Source organism: Rattus norvegicus, chromosome 16, assembly GCF_021556685.1.
Source record: "Rattus norvegicus strain SHRSP/BbbUtx chromosome 16, alternate assembly SHRSP_T2T, whole genome shotgun sequence".
In the NCBI taxonomy this organism is placed as follows: domain Eukaryota; kingdom Metazoa; phylum Chordata; class Mammalia; order Rodentia; family Muridae; genus Rattus; species Rattus norvegicus.
The window spans coordinates 31,881,347-31,895,228 of NC_141549.1; the positions used below are offsets into that span (position 1 = coordinate 31,881,347).

General features: G+C 39.8%; 1 protein-coding gene and 1 pseudogene; one reads left to right on the forward strand and one right to left on the reverse strand.

Annotated features, from left to right (window-relative positions):
* The window catches only part of Erich1 (glutamate-rich 1), a gene marked incomplete at its 5' end in the record, with an annotated part of 52,793,804 nt that overhangs the window by 1,010,787 nt on the left and 51,769,135 nt on the right, over window positions 1-13,882 (forward strand).
* On the reverse strand, window positions 11,058-11,175 carry LOC120097612 (small nucleolar RNA SNORA17; annotated as a pseudogene).

Here is a 13,882-nt window from a genome sequence, read left to right on the forward strand (position 1 = left end):
ATGCTATACCAAGAACATCCAGGTTACGTTCTTCCCCCAGCTCTGAATCCCTCCCCACCATACCCAGCTGCTCTGAGACACACTGCACCCTGAGTTTCATTGTCCAAGCCCAAGGCTCCCCTCCAGAGGCTTACTACACTGGAAAAATTCAGATTATGCCCACCTTCTCAATACCGGTTACACCAGTAGCACCTATGGACAACCAGAGGGTTTAAGACCAGCTTAAAAACACAATTAACCAAAGGCCAATATGGCACCTTAAGAGCAAAGCTATCTCACTTCAGCAAGCCCTAGATATCGTAATGTAATTGAAGCACAAGAAATTGATCTTAAATCCAACCTTTAAATTATGATAGATGCTTGAAAGAGGAAATAAATAAATCCCTCAAAGAAATTCTGAAAAATACAGGCAAACAGTTAGAAACTGTTAGACAAACAAAAGAATAAACCGTTAAAATAAATATAAGAAAATACAATTATACAGGTGAAGTAAAACAGATCAAGACATGAAATTGAAAAAAGAAGCAAAAAAGAAAACACAAACTGAGGGAAATCTGGAGGTGAAATAGCTAGTAAAAGGAAACAACTGACAGAACATACAAGATGGGACAGTCTCGGGCATAGAAGATACAAAAGAAGAAATTGTTACATCAGTCAACAAAAATGTTAGATTTAAACATTCCTGGTACAAAACATCAAGGAAATTTGGATACTATGAAAAAAATCAAACCTAAGAATAATAGGAATAGAAAAAGGTGAAGAGTTACAGCTCCAAGGTCCAGAATATATTTTCAACAAAATCATAGAAGAAAATTTACTAGTCTAAAGAAATAGATGCCTATAAACATACAAGAACTTTATAGAACACCAATAGATTGGACTAGATAATAATAGTCTCCCATCATGTAATAATCAAAGCATTAAGACTACAGAATGAAGAAAGAATACTAAAAGATGAATATTAAAAGATGTAAGGGAAAAGGCTAAGTAGCACACAAAGGCAGACTGATCAGAATTATACCTGACTTCTCAACAGATATTCTAAAGACTAGAAGGGCCTTTGGATACAGAAAATGTGGTACATCTACACAATGGAATATTACTCAGCTATCAAAAACAATGACTTTATGAAATTCATAGACAAATGGTTGGAACTGGAAAATATCATCCTGAGTGAGGTAACCCAATCACAGAAAGACATACATGGTATGCACTCATTGATAAGTGGCTATTAGCCCAAATGCTTGAATTACGCTAGATGCCTAGAACACATGAAACTCAAGACGGATGATCAAAATGTGAATGCTTCACTCCTTTTTTAAAAGGGGAACAAGAATACCCTTGGCAGGGAATATAGAGGCAAAGATTAAAACAGAGACAGAAGGAACACCCATTCAGAGCCTGCCCCACATGTGGCCCATACATATACAGCCACCCAATTAGACATGATGGATGATGCAAAGAAGTGCAGACTGACAGGAGCCGGATGTAGATCGCTCCTGAGAGACACAGCCAGAATACAGCAAATACAGAGGCGAATGCCAGCAGCAAACCACTGAACTGAGAATAGGACCCCCGTTGAAGGAATCAGAGAAAGAACTGGAAGAACTTGAAGGGGCTCGAGACCCCAAAAGTACAACAATGTCAAGCAACCAGAGCTTCCAGGGACTAAGCCACTACCTAAAGACTATACATGGACTGACCCTGGACTCTGACCTCATAGGTAGCATTGAATATCCTAGTAAGATCACCAGTTTAAGGGGAAGCCCTTGGTCCTGCTAAGACTGAACCTCCAGTGAACGTGATTGTTGGGGGGGGGGCGGCTAGGGGGGGAGGATGGGGAGGGGAACACCCATAAAGAAGGGGATGGGGGAGGGGTTAGGGGGATGTTGGCCCGGAAACCGGGAAAGGGAATAACACTCGAAATGTAAATAAGAAATACTCAAGTTAATAAAAAAATAAAATAAAATAAAAAAAGAAACCACAAGTGGCACCCTAGACTACTATACCTAGCAAAACTCTTAGTCATACATGGTGAAATCAAGATATTCCAAGACAAAACCAACTTAAACAGTATCTACCAACAAATCCAGCCCTATGGAAAACACAAGGAAATCTCAAACTACACACAAGAAAACACAAGTTAGAAACAATTCTACACAAGCAAAGACAAAAATAAAGGAAGTATACACACACACACAAACACACATGCAAATACACACACACACGCACACACACACACACACACACACAAACACACACCCCTGCACATACAATAACACCACCAACATCAAAAAATATCAATAATCGTCATTCCTTTCAAAATCAATGGAGTCAATTCCCCCAATAAACAGAGGCAGGCATCATTCTATTACATACAATAAAAACAAGAAAGATAGACATCACCTCAGAGTAAAAGGCTGGAAAAGATTTCCAAGCAAACAGACCCAAGAATCAAGATGAGATAGACATTAATTATCTAGTAAAATATACTTTAACCAAAATTAATCAACAGAGATGGGAAAGGGCACTTCATACTCATTACAGAAAAAAATATACCAAGATGAAGTCTTATTTTTGAACATCTATGCCCCCAGTAAAAGTGTACCCACATTCATAAAAGAAACATTACTAATGCTTAAACTGCACATCAACCCATATATTATTAATGAGAGACTTTAGCACTCCACTCTCACCAATTGAAAAGTCATCAAGACAGAAATAAAACAGAGAAATAGTGAAGCTAACAGAGGTTATGAATCCCACCAACAATGGAACAGAATGCCAATGGCTTATCAAAGATCAAGAATCAACAAATGGGACCTCACAAAATTGCAAAGTTTCTGTAAGGCAATGGGCACTGTCATTAGGGCAAAACAGCAACCAACAGATTGGGAAAAGTTTTTGTCAATCCTACATCTGATAGAGGGCTAATATTCAATATATGCAAAGAACTCAAAAAGTTATACTACAGAGAATCAAGTAAGCCTACTAAAAATGATATACATACCTACACAAGGAATATCCCTGAGGAATATCAAATGGCTGAGAAGTACCTAAAGAAATGTTCAACATTCTTAGTTATTGCGGAAATGCATATCAAAACAACCCTGCGACTCCATCTCACGCCAGTCAGATTGGCTAAGATAAAAAACTCAGGTGAGAATAGGTGCTGGCAAGGATATGGAGAAAGAGGAACACTCCTCCATTGTTGGTGGGATTGCAAGCTGGTACAACCACTATGGAAATCAGTCTGGAGCTTTCTTAGAAAATCCTACCTGAGGATGTAGCTATACTATGCCTGGGCATATATCTAAATGATGCTCCAACTTATGACAAGACACATGCTCCACTATGTTCACAGTAGCCTTATTCATAATAGCCAGAAGCTGGAAAGAACCCAGATGCCCTTCAACAGAGGAATGGATACAGAAAATGTGGTACATCTACTCAATAGAGTACTACTCAGCTATCAAAAACAATAAGTTTATGAACTCATAGAAAAATGGATGGAAGTAGAAAACATCATCCTGAGTAAGGTAACCCAATCCAAATAAACACATGGTATGCACACACTGATAAGTGGATATTAGTCCAAAAGCTCGAATTACCCAAGATACAATCCACAGGCCACATGATGCTCAAGAATTATGACCAAACTGCAGATTCTTCAGTCCTTCTTAAAAGGGGGAATAACAATATTCATAGGAGGAGATATGAAGATAAAGTTTGGAGCAGAGATTGAAGGAATGACCATTCAGAGCCTGCCCCATCTTGGGATCCAGCCCATATTTATATATACAGCCACCCAAACTAGACAATATTGATGAAGCCAAGAAGTACATGCTGACAGGAACCAGATATAGATGTCTCCTGAGAGACTCAGCCAGAGCAGGACAAATACAGAGGCGAATGCTAGCAGCAAACCATTGAACTGAGAATGGGGACCCTATGGGAGGAGTTAGAGAAATGATTGAAAGAGCTGGAGGGGCTTGCAACCCCATACGAACAACAGTACCAACCAACCAGACCTCCCAGGGACTAAACCACTACCCAAAGAGCACACATATTTATATATGAGTCAGCTCTTGTTTAGGGCATATACATGTGTGTGTAAATTGTATGTAAGTCTCATCTAAAATATATAAATATATTTACAGAAAAACAAATGTTTTAAAACAGCAGCCATACGCCCCTTCTTCATCTCGGCTGGTGACTTCTCTAGGATGTAAGTGGCCACATGGCGTGCAATCTGCTGTGTGATTTAACCATCCTAAATTGACCACAAGAAGGTATAAAACAACAATTATAATTATACTGAGTCCTAATGAACTCTGTTTATGAGTGTATCTCTTGAATAAGAAAGCAACAAGTCTCACATTTTAAGTTGGTATGGATTTTTATATGCCGATAGAAATTCAGCTACATTCTTATACTGCATATGTGACTTAGAGCTATTAAATGTGCATGTGTATTTAATTGACACAACTGCAACATATGATATATACAATATATGTAATATATAACTAACCACTGTATGTACATATACATACATGCATACCCATATACAAACTCATACATTATAAGTAACCACGTTCTCACTTTACCTGCTGTGTTGGTTCTTCCACTTCCTTCTCTGATTGGTTTAACTGTAGAGTTACGTATTCCTTCTCTCTCCCTTTAATGATCTGTGTTCCAACTCTACAGCCCTGGAATTCCTAACTTCCATCATTTGAGCATGCTACACAGGCAAGTGAGTGGTTTGCACTACAATCTGTGGATGTCTTGACAGCTTCCATGGCCACTTTACAAATGAAAAATCAAATTATAACTAATTAACTATTATGTCTATTATGTTACAGCAGCTGACATTAAATATTAAAAAGGGCAACTTTGTCTGGACTTTCCCCTCCATCAGTTTAATGGTGTAAAAGCTCAAATGGTGTGTTAAGATTCTTTCATGAAGTTTGTGTTTCAATGCTCAGATATATAAAGTTTGAATTTTATTAGTGTTTTTTTCACTCTAGCATTTTTCTGCTTCATTGGTAGGACTTGAAATTTGTAATAAATGGCTGAAAGAAAAGTGAACTCCTGATGTGGAAACGTAAGGGTTCTCTGTAAAGTCAGTTGTGTTGGATGGTGTTTCGCTAAGGCAAACGTGAAAGAATGTTTCATTGAAGCAGACACAGGTGAAAGACTAAGGCAGACTCATGAAGGAATGTTTCACTGCAGCAGACACAGGAGAAAGGATGTTCTGCTAAAGCAAACTTGTAAAAGGACACATGAGATGTGTTCTTTGCTAATGACACTCATGTATTGGTCTGACTTACATTGTGTAGTTGAATGGGGATTTGTTGGATTCCACAGACAGAAACTCACCAAAAGACTTCTGGTAGCATGCTGTAGTTTCTTGTTACTTCCTAGGACTCAGGCTGATTGGCAGAGTGATGTTAGACAGACACAGGTACTGAGGCAAGACCTGTGGAGGACACGTGATGTTTGGAGGGAGTTTAAAAAGGACTTGACAGACAGTGACGGAGGCTGAGCTTGGCTTGCTTACAGAGCTACCTGGGCAATGCCTGTTCATCTCTCATCTTTGCTGATCTTCAGGTAGCTGAGAGAGGCACAGCTGAGAACTTCTCTTGGCATTCCTGTTGGCCCTGGTCCCTCCTGCCAACTTGTGCTGAGGCTGAGACCTGACTTTTCCTGTTAGGCAGTGCCACCACTGCTGATTCATGTCTGCTATCCTGACTCTACCGAACTGCGCTGCTCGTGTAGTCTTGAGTTTGTGAGTGGATTGAGCTGTCTTTGTTGACCTGCGCAATGCATTGTGGATTTCCTGATAATGCAGATGGTATTTGCTGCAAAGAACCATTCCTGAACAGGTCCACTTCTCCCGTATTCTTTTCCACCACTTCTGGTGAGCCGTTGGGTAGAAGGGAGGTTAAAACATTTGAGAACCATTATTAAATAAGACTTTGAAAGAGTTAAGTTACATGCTCCATACACATGCTTTAAGTCTGAGCAAATTAATGACTATGTAATGAGTCCTAATTCTGCCATGAAACTCCAGTCTTACAGCTAGGACTTGTCCCTTGTCTGTCGAATATCACACTCATTGAATCTTAAGTTTGCCCTAGGGAAATGTTAAGAATAATTCTACTGCCTGTGCTTGTTAAGAGAATGAAGTGGGTGTTGGGAAAAAATGTGGCTTCTGGTGACAATTCTAGGAATGTTAATTAATATTCAAAGCTGGGATCTTTTTAGGTAAACCACTACTAGATTTTCTTCCACAACTTGAAGCAGTATATATCAAGTCAAAATAAGTGAAATCAAATATAGTTTTGAATGACTAAGTTCAAAATTGATAGCTGAATACACAAGGTAATAGTAACTTAGAGGTTCAAGTCCTACTGTACATGTACTGGACACTTGGATTTCCAGAATGGAATTTTGTCTGAGTAGAATTTCATTGAACTCTACTCCTTGTCAGTCAATGCTTCTGTCTATTGCTAATTTCTCATACCAATTCAGTCCTGTTTTCCTTTATGTATAGGTATTATTGTATGATAATATTATAATCAATACTTAGAACACTCCTTGTCATTTTCTAGGTATTAAAACTTTACCATAGCTTCCAACTGATTCTCTAACAATGTATAAAAGACTCTCAGAAGACAAAAGAAACATATCATGTAATCATGAGAATGTAGCAGTTCTCAACCTGTGGTAATGATCCCTGTGGGGTTGCCTAAGACTATCAGAAAACACATATATGTACATTACAATTAATAACAGTAGCAAACTTACAGTTATAAAATAGCAAGAAAAAATTTTATGGTTAGGGATCACTGTCACATGAAGAAACTGTATTAAAAGGTCACAGCATTAAAAATGTCAAAAACCACTGTTCAGGAGGCTGAAAGTTCAAGGATATATTTCTGGATCCCACAGAGGGATTTCATACTTGTTTACTGCTAACTTCTGGTTGGCCACATATGGTCTGTTCTGTCCCTTGGCTTGTGATTGTGTTTCTGCCCTTAGTACTATATTATTTGCTGTTCTGTTTGGTACCTTGTGGCTCTTTTATGCTTAGAAGGACACAGTGACACTGGTTAAGAGTCTATTAATGGTCGTATGACTTCATTTCAGCTAATAACTACTCTTACTGCTCTATGGCAGACACATACATTCAGAATTCCTGGGTATCAGGATATTTGAAGAGGCACAATATAACAAGGACAATGGCAATTTTCTTTTGTGATCACAGCCCCAAATTCACAGGCTTATACATACTGTGGCTCCTCCGGCAAATGGATACAGACAATTCAGGCTTGATTGGCAGTTCTGCAGCTGATCAGAAGTCCTCATTTGTATTCTTAGCGGCTCAGAGCTGTTGCATGTCAGGTTGTTCTTTGAACCTTATTTCCCTGGAAGTTACATAGAAATAGATAAATGTTGCACTTAACAGTTGTGAATGAAGCATAGATCTGTTATAATGTCCAGATATGAAAAATACAATACACTATTTCTAATATGACTTAAATGTAAATTTCACATTTACAAGTTTTTGTTTAAACATTAAAAGGTTTATCACTAAACTATTTTACAGTGAGATTGCACAATTTATCTTCAAACACCTTTGGCTTGCAAATATTATCTGAAAGGGTGCTGGCCATTGTTTAGATTAAATAAGGAGATTCGGCTTGAGGTCACCATTTGTTTCTCATTAAATCTGTCAAGTCTCATTTAATCAGGGAATACTTATTTTAAATAGAAATTTGGAACCTATGATTCCATTTGTGTTTTGCGTTAGCTTCATTTGAGTATGGAGGTGCACAACTTTCTTTGGTTTCATGAACAAAACGTCCACTTAGTACCAAGAAGGCCCAATGAACTGTCCTTCCTTCTTCCTGGGCCCATTCTTTAAAAACAAAACAAAACAAAACAAAACAAAACAAAACAAAACAAAACCCCAAAAACTCAGTGCTGAGTTTGTGAAGTTGGACATAAACGTGAAATCAATTCAGACATTTACAACTATATTTCTCCTGCCTCCTAAGAAGATAGTTCACATGAAATATAACATTCTGTCTATTTTAATCTTCCCTTTGGTGAGATGTTTTCACACTGTATTGTGAGTAGTGTATCTGTGTATCCATGCATAGGGGAATGGGTGTAACAATGTGTGTGTGTGTGTGTGTGTGTGTGTGTGTGTGTGTGTAGGCCAGATGATGATGATGATGATGGTGATGGTGTGTGTGTGTGCGTATGTGTGTGTCAGATTGTGTGTGTGTGTCTATGTTTGTGTGTGTGCATATGTAGGTCAAATGTGTGTATGTGGTGTGTGCTTGTGTGTGTCTGGGTGTGTGTGCCTGCCTCTGGGTGTGTTTGTATGTGGTGTGTGTGTGTATGTATGTTATTGTGCATGTGTGTGCGTGTGTGTGTTTAGGCCAGATGTTGGTGTCGACAATTTCCTCTATCACCATTCACTTTCTTTTTAGAAGTTAGGTTTTCCACTGAATCTGTAGATTACCGATTTAGATAAATTGGCTAGCAAGCCTCAGAGACCCTCACACTCCCAGCACTGGATGACAGGAAGGAGCTCCACATCTAGCTATCTATGTGGGTGCTCTGTATCTGAACTCAGGATGTGATGCTTATTGAGCCAACATTTTACTGGCTGAGAATTTTGTCGCAGTCAAATTGTCAAACAGTGTGTATGTGTGTGCATGTGCATGTATATGTGCATATGTGTTTGTATGCTTGTGTTTCTTCTTGGCTTTGTAGTTTTCCTACCACATTTTCCTGACAGTGTACTCATTCCAGTAGACCATCCAGTTGGCTGCTCCAGGTATTCATACACTGCCCCTTGTGTTTTGCTTTATTCTTTTTTTTTCCTTCGGAGCTGGGGACCGAACCCAGGGCCTTGCACTTCCTAGGCAAGCGCTCTACCACTAAGCTAAATCCCCAGCCCCTGCTTTATTCTATAAAAGAGTACATTAAATGGTCATTCTTTTGACTGAGACAAGACACGTTTTTATATTAAACAAGTTTTTTATTTATTGAAAGAGTTATTTATTGAAACTATTGTTTCTAACTCAACTTGATAATATCTTGAGACCATTGATAATATCTTTTTTATGAAGACATGGTAACCAAGTCATAACAAGGTGAAATATTTGTGATACATTGGAAACAGTGTATTAAAAATTCAGCCAGTGAGGCATTCATAGACTAAGAGACTGTTCCTTTTTTCCTGTCCTTTCTACCCTCCATCTAGCTTCTGTTCTTCCTTCTCCCTCATTTTGGTTCTTTGTGAATTTTACATCATATACCCAAATCCTTCTCATACCTCAGCCCCCTTTATCCTTGTAACTTCATCCCCAACGGAGAAGAAGTAAAAATCTTGTAGTGGAAGCTATGCTGAGCACATTGTGTCCCACGGTAAACCCTGTGTCTACATTTCTTTGCTTGCAAATGTTCATTGCAATGACTCTTTGCATATGAGGCGTCTGTCTCTGCTACTATACTGGAGCCTCACTTGGACTCTTCCCAGATATCCTGTTGTTTCCCAGTGTCAAGGAGATCCTGTAGTTTTGGAATTATTAAATCAGTCCCTTCATGCTCTCCAGCAGTTAGTTGATCAATGGGGGAGATGGGGAGTGTGCCAAGTCACAGCTCTCGATTTGGGCCTGAGAGGTATCTGAGCGGGTCAGCCAGATGGTTCCCCTGCTCTCAGGCCCTTAGAGCCAGCTTACCAGCAATTCCAGCTACCAGGCCTAGCTCTACCCTGCTGCCCACTGGAGGTGCAAAGTTCATTCTACCAAGGCTTTCAGCTGGTGAGGGACAGGGCCAGTACTACTATCGTGACTCAGGGTTATCTTTCCTGCCTGTCATAGATGGCAAGGGATGAAGGAGGAGAGAAAGATATTTCTCCCTCATCTGTCTGTGCCACAACTCAGAAGCTAAGAGGCAGTGTAGGTTCTCCTGCACGTACACACTCAGGGACAGCTCACCTGCAACCCCCATATCTAAGGCCAGCTCTACTGTACTGACCAGATGAGTGCAGGGTCTACTCTCCTGAGTGCTGTAGCAGGTGAAGGGCAGGGCCAGCTCTCCTACTCTTATGACCCCAAGAATCCAGTCTCCTGCCTATTCTATGTGGTAAAGATTTTCACAACATCTCCAAGGAGATGAGTGGTAAGGCCAGCTCCCTATTCTCCCATACTCCTATTCTCAGGTCCAGCTCACCCACAGCTCTGGCAATGTGAAGGTCCTGCTCTCCCAGGATGAGAGCTGGCTAGGTCCAGGATCAACTCTGCTACTTATAGGATCATTTATCTCAAGATGCACAGGGAAAGGGTGGGAGCACTTTTGCACAGCTCTCAGAGATTAACATGTCCTTGGGAGGCAGCTCAGACAAGGGATGTCTGCCTGGCCTTTTGTGGTAATAGAGCCACTGCTGTTGCAGAGCCATGAATTCAGATGTGGTCTCCACAGTGGCAGCACAGGTCAGGACCCACCATGTTTCCAGGTAGCATCACTGGCAACTCACATAAAGCTCAAGCTCTCCCTCACTAAGCTCTAGGCTCCAGTTCTGCCTCTCTTCATTGCGCCACACCCTTCTGTTTCTCTACTTACTTGTTTCTCATAGTAGCACCAGGTATCTTTGAGTGTCTGGGGTCACCTCAGGAGTTGTCTCAGGAGTGCTATGCACTGTTCATGCTTTATGGTGTTGGGTAGGGGTCATCTATGTCATGGTCAGCCTGTCTTGGGTCTGCACGACGTTGGTCTGGTGGTCATTTCAGTCTAGTTCCCTGAACAGCCCCCATGTTGCTGGTCTGTTGTAATCTTAGGCTCCATACTCACTATGGCCTGCAGAAATGGGCCCTTGGGAGGGTTGCCTGTCTTAAGTTCACTCCTGCCTGAGGCTGGAGATCCAAGGTCAGGTTCTTCTAGTCTCTGGCTTGTTCCCCATCCTGGGAGCCCGTTCAGGCCTCCCTGACACTGAACTGGTGGTCATTTCAGATTCTCTCTCCCCACACCCCTCAGGGAGTGTTAGGCTGCTAATCATTCAGATGTTCCAAGTCAGAACATAGCCTCTTTCCTCTCTGCAAGCTACTGATGAACACGTGACATAGCAGCCACACCTGCATCACCTCTGGTTGCAGGGTTCTCAATAATATTCTAGTTGAATAGAATATTATTATGTTAACCCAGAATAGCCTTAAATTTATCCTCCTCCTATTCTGGTCTCCCAAATGCTAGGATTATGCATATAAACCTCCATTCTCCACTCCTTTATTCTCAGTTATCCAAGCTATGAAAGGAATATTAAGTAAATTCAAAACGACCTTTATACTTTTCTGCCAAAGACAAAATTTCATACCTGTGGTAGCAATGATAATTTTTTTCCCACAACAGAGCTTTCTTTACTTCACCACACAGAAACTATTTGTAAATAGAACTGTGGGGGGTGATGAAGAGCACGTTGTTTAGTATAATAAAGTTTGTTTGCTTGATAATTAATTTGTAGTCATAACATCAAACCTAACGTGAAAGAAGAATACTATTTGTGAGAGAAGAAAACCTTGTATTTTAAGTAATAAAATAAATAAAATCCACAATGAAACATATCAAACATTCCCCAATGGGGATATATTTGGCACATTTGTTTCATTCAAGTACGTCATTTGTCATTTGATTGCTAGGGGCCTCAGTAATAGCCATGTGTTTTTATAACCCTGTTTCCTCAGAGATGTGTGCAATGTTTATAAAGGAAAAACGTCATCCTGCTCTTATAAATCATGACCACCAGGTGGCAGCATCACTCCTTTTTCCTTTACAGAAACCAGGCGATTAGAGAATGATGTCATAGCTTTCTACTTAGTACTCTGAAGACCTAAGATTCAAGTCCCAGAAATTTTACTGTTTAGTTCTTAGCATGTACTCGTTAGTTCTCTATGTTGTGCCTGTTGGTTAGAGTAAACACGGTTAACATTTTCCCTTAGGCCAACATCAATATTTTTGTGAAGAAATTAAAAGAAAATAAAACAGAAAATTAGTATCCCACCAAAACCTTGCTAGTTGTGATGGTTTGTGGTTCAGCTCACAGCAACCATTTGAAATATAACTAAAACCACCAACAATTTTTGAAGACGGCGTGAGAAATCAGAAGGTATGTTGCAATTACCAAGATTCCTGAGATCATTTTGCTCAGGATTGTCATTCTAGCACCTGTCCACCTAGGGAAAGACAACCCTGGGCCACAGTGCAAAACCTTGCCCCCAAACCGGATAAACAGCAGCGACCCTGAAGCAGATAGTTCAAAACCATTCATGTAGAGTTGTCTGTTTCTTGTAAGAAGACTGTATCCTGCAGGGAGCTCCGCATTAGAAGGAAATGCCTGAGCAGCTTTGTCTGTGACAGGAAGAAAACTGAACACCAGACATGCCGGAAACACAACTCGGTCACCTCTTTTATGACAAGCATCCACTCACTGGCAACTGGCATATGTGACTTTTCACATTTCCATTGACTTCCTTGATGATTCGGGTTCATACAGTTCCATTTCACTCTGACCTATGGAATGTTCTGGATGTGTGAGCTTCTGTGATAAAAAAAGACGAGGATAGTAACATTTCATAACTGTAATTCTACAAAACACTTGTGATAATAACTCCACTGTTAATTGTGAAATGGTATGAGACAATTACTGTCGGTCTCCATGTGCTAATATGTACACACACACGCACGCACACACACACACACACACACACACACACACACACACACACACACAAACAAACAATACACATATCTAATCATAAAATCAGTAGAAGGGGCAAGAATAGCAGCTAGCATCTTCATCTCTCGGTTCCACCTCAAACTCATCTTTTTTTGTCTGCTTTTGGATAACTATATCTCTTACAAATGTTGAACTTGAAAAGCATTGGGATTACAGTTGATTATTTTCATGATATCCTTTCTCTTGTCCAGTGACATCTCTCTCTTATTTATTCTCTTTTATTTCATCTAATGTCATATATAACACATTCACATTTCATTTCTGTTGCTGTGTTAAATTCCCGGGACAAGGAGCAACTTGGAAGAGAATGGATTCATTTTGGTTGATAATTATAAGCAGTCCATATTTCAGGAATGTCAGTGTTGTAGGAATTTGAGTCATCTAGTCACAGCCAGTCAAGAGCTGGAGAAATGAATTCACATAGGTTCACCTGCTTCCTCACTTGTGCCCAGCTGAATTTCTTTACTTTTATCCACTTAAGGTTTCTGGGCCTAGAGAATAGTGCCACTCACAGTTGGCTATGTTTCCATATGAATTTACTTATTTAAGGTACTCCTTCTACCCCCAGACATGGCCACAGGCCTATCCAATGAAAAATCTGCCTCTAATATGATTCTCTTTCCAGATGGTATAATATTATGTTAGCTTGATAATTAAAGAACCAGCACAACAAATATAAACAAGTATAGATTCACAAATAACTAACACAAATAAGTTTTACATGCAGCTACACATTGATTTCCCTGCATTTTAGAAATAGGCTTCATCATCTGAATTCATGATCCAAATGGAATCCACTAGAAGTTATTATTTTCCTTTTTAAGGATGAAACTGAAGATGTTTCTGTTCTTATTTCAACCCACTGTTATGTGCCTCAGGTTTCGGTCACTGTAGCTCACTGTGTGAACAGTTTGCCTTGTGTAGAGCACTGGAGGCTAAAAAGGGCCATTGCAATAGAATAAAAAAATACAGCATGGACTTTCTGGGTTTTTGTCTGCTTACTTGTTTTGTTTTTAAATCTTAATCTCTCTTTTGGTGTTATGGTTCCATTTTCCTTTATGTTTTATATAA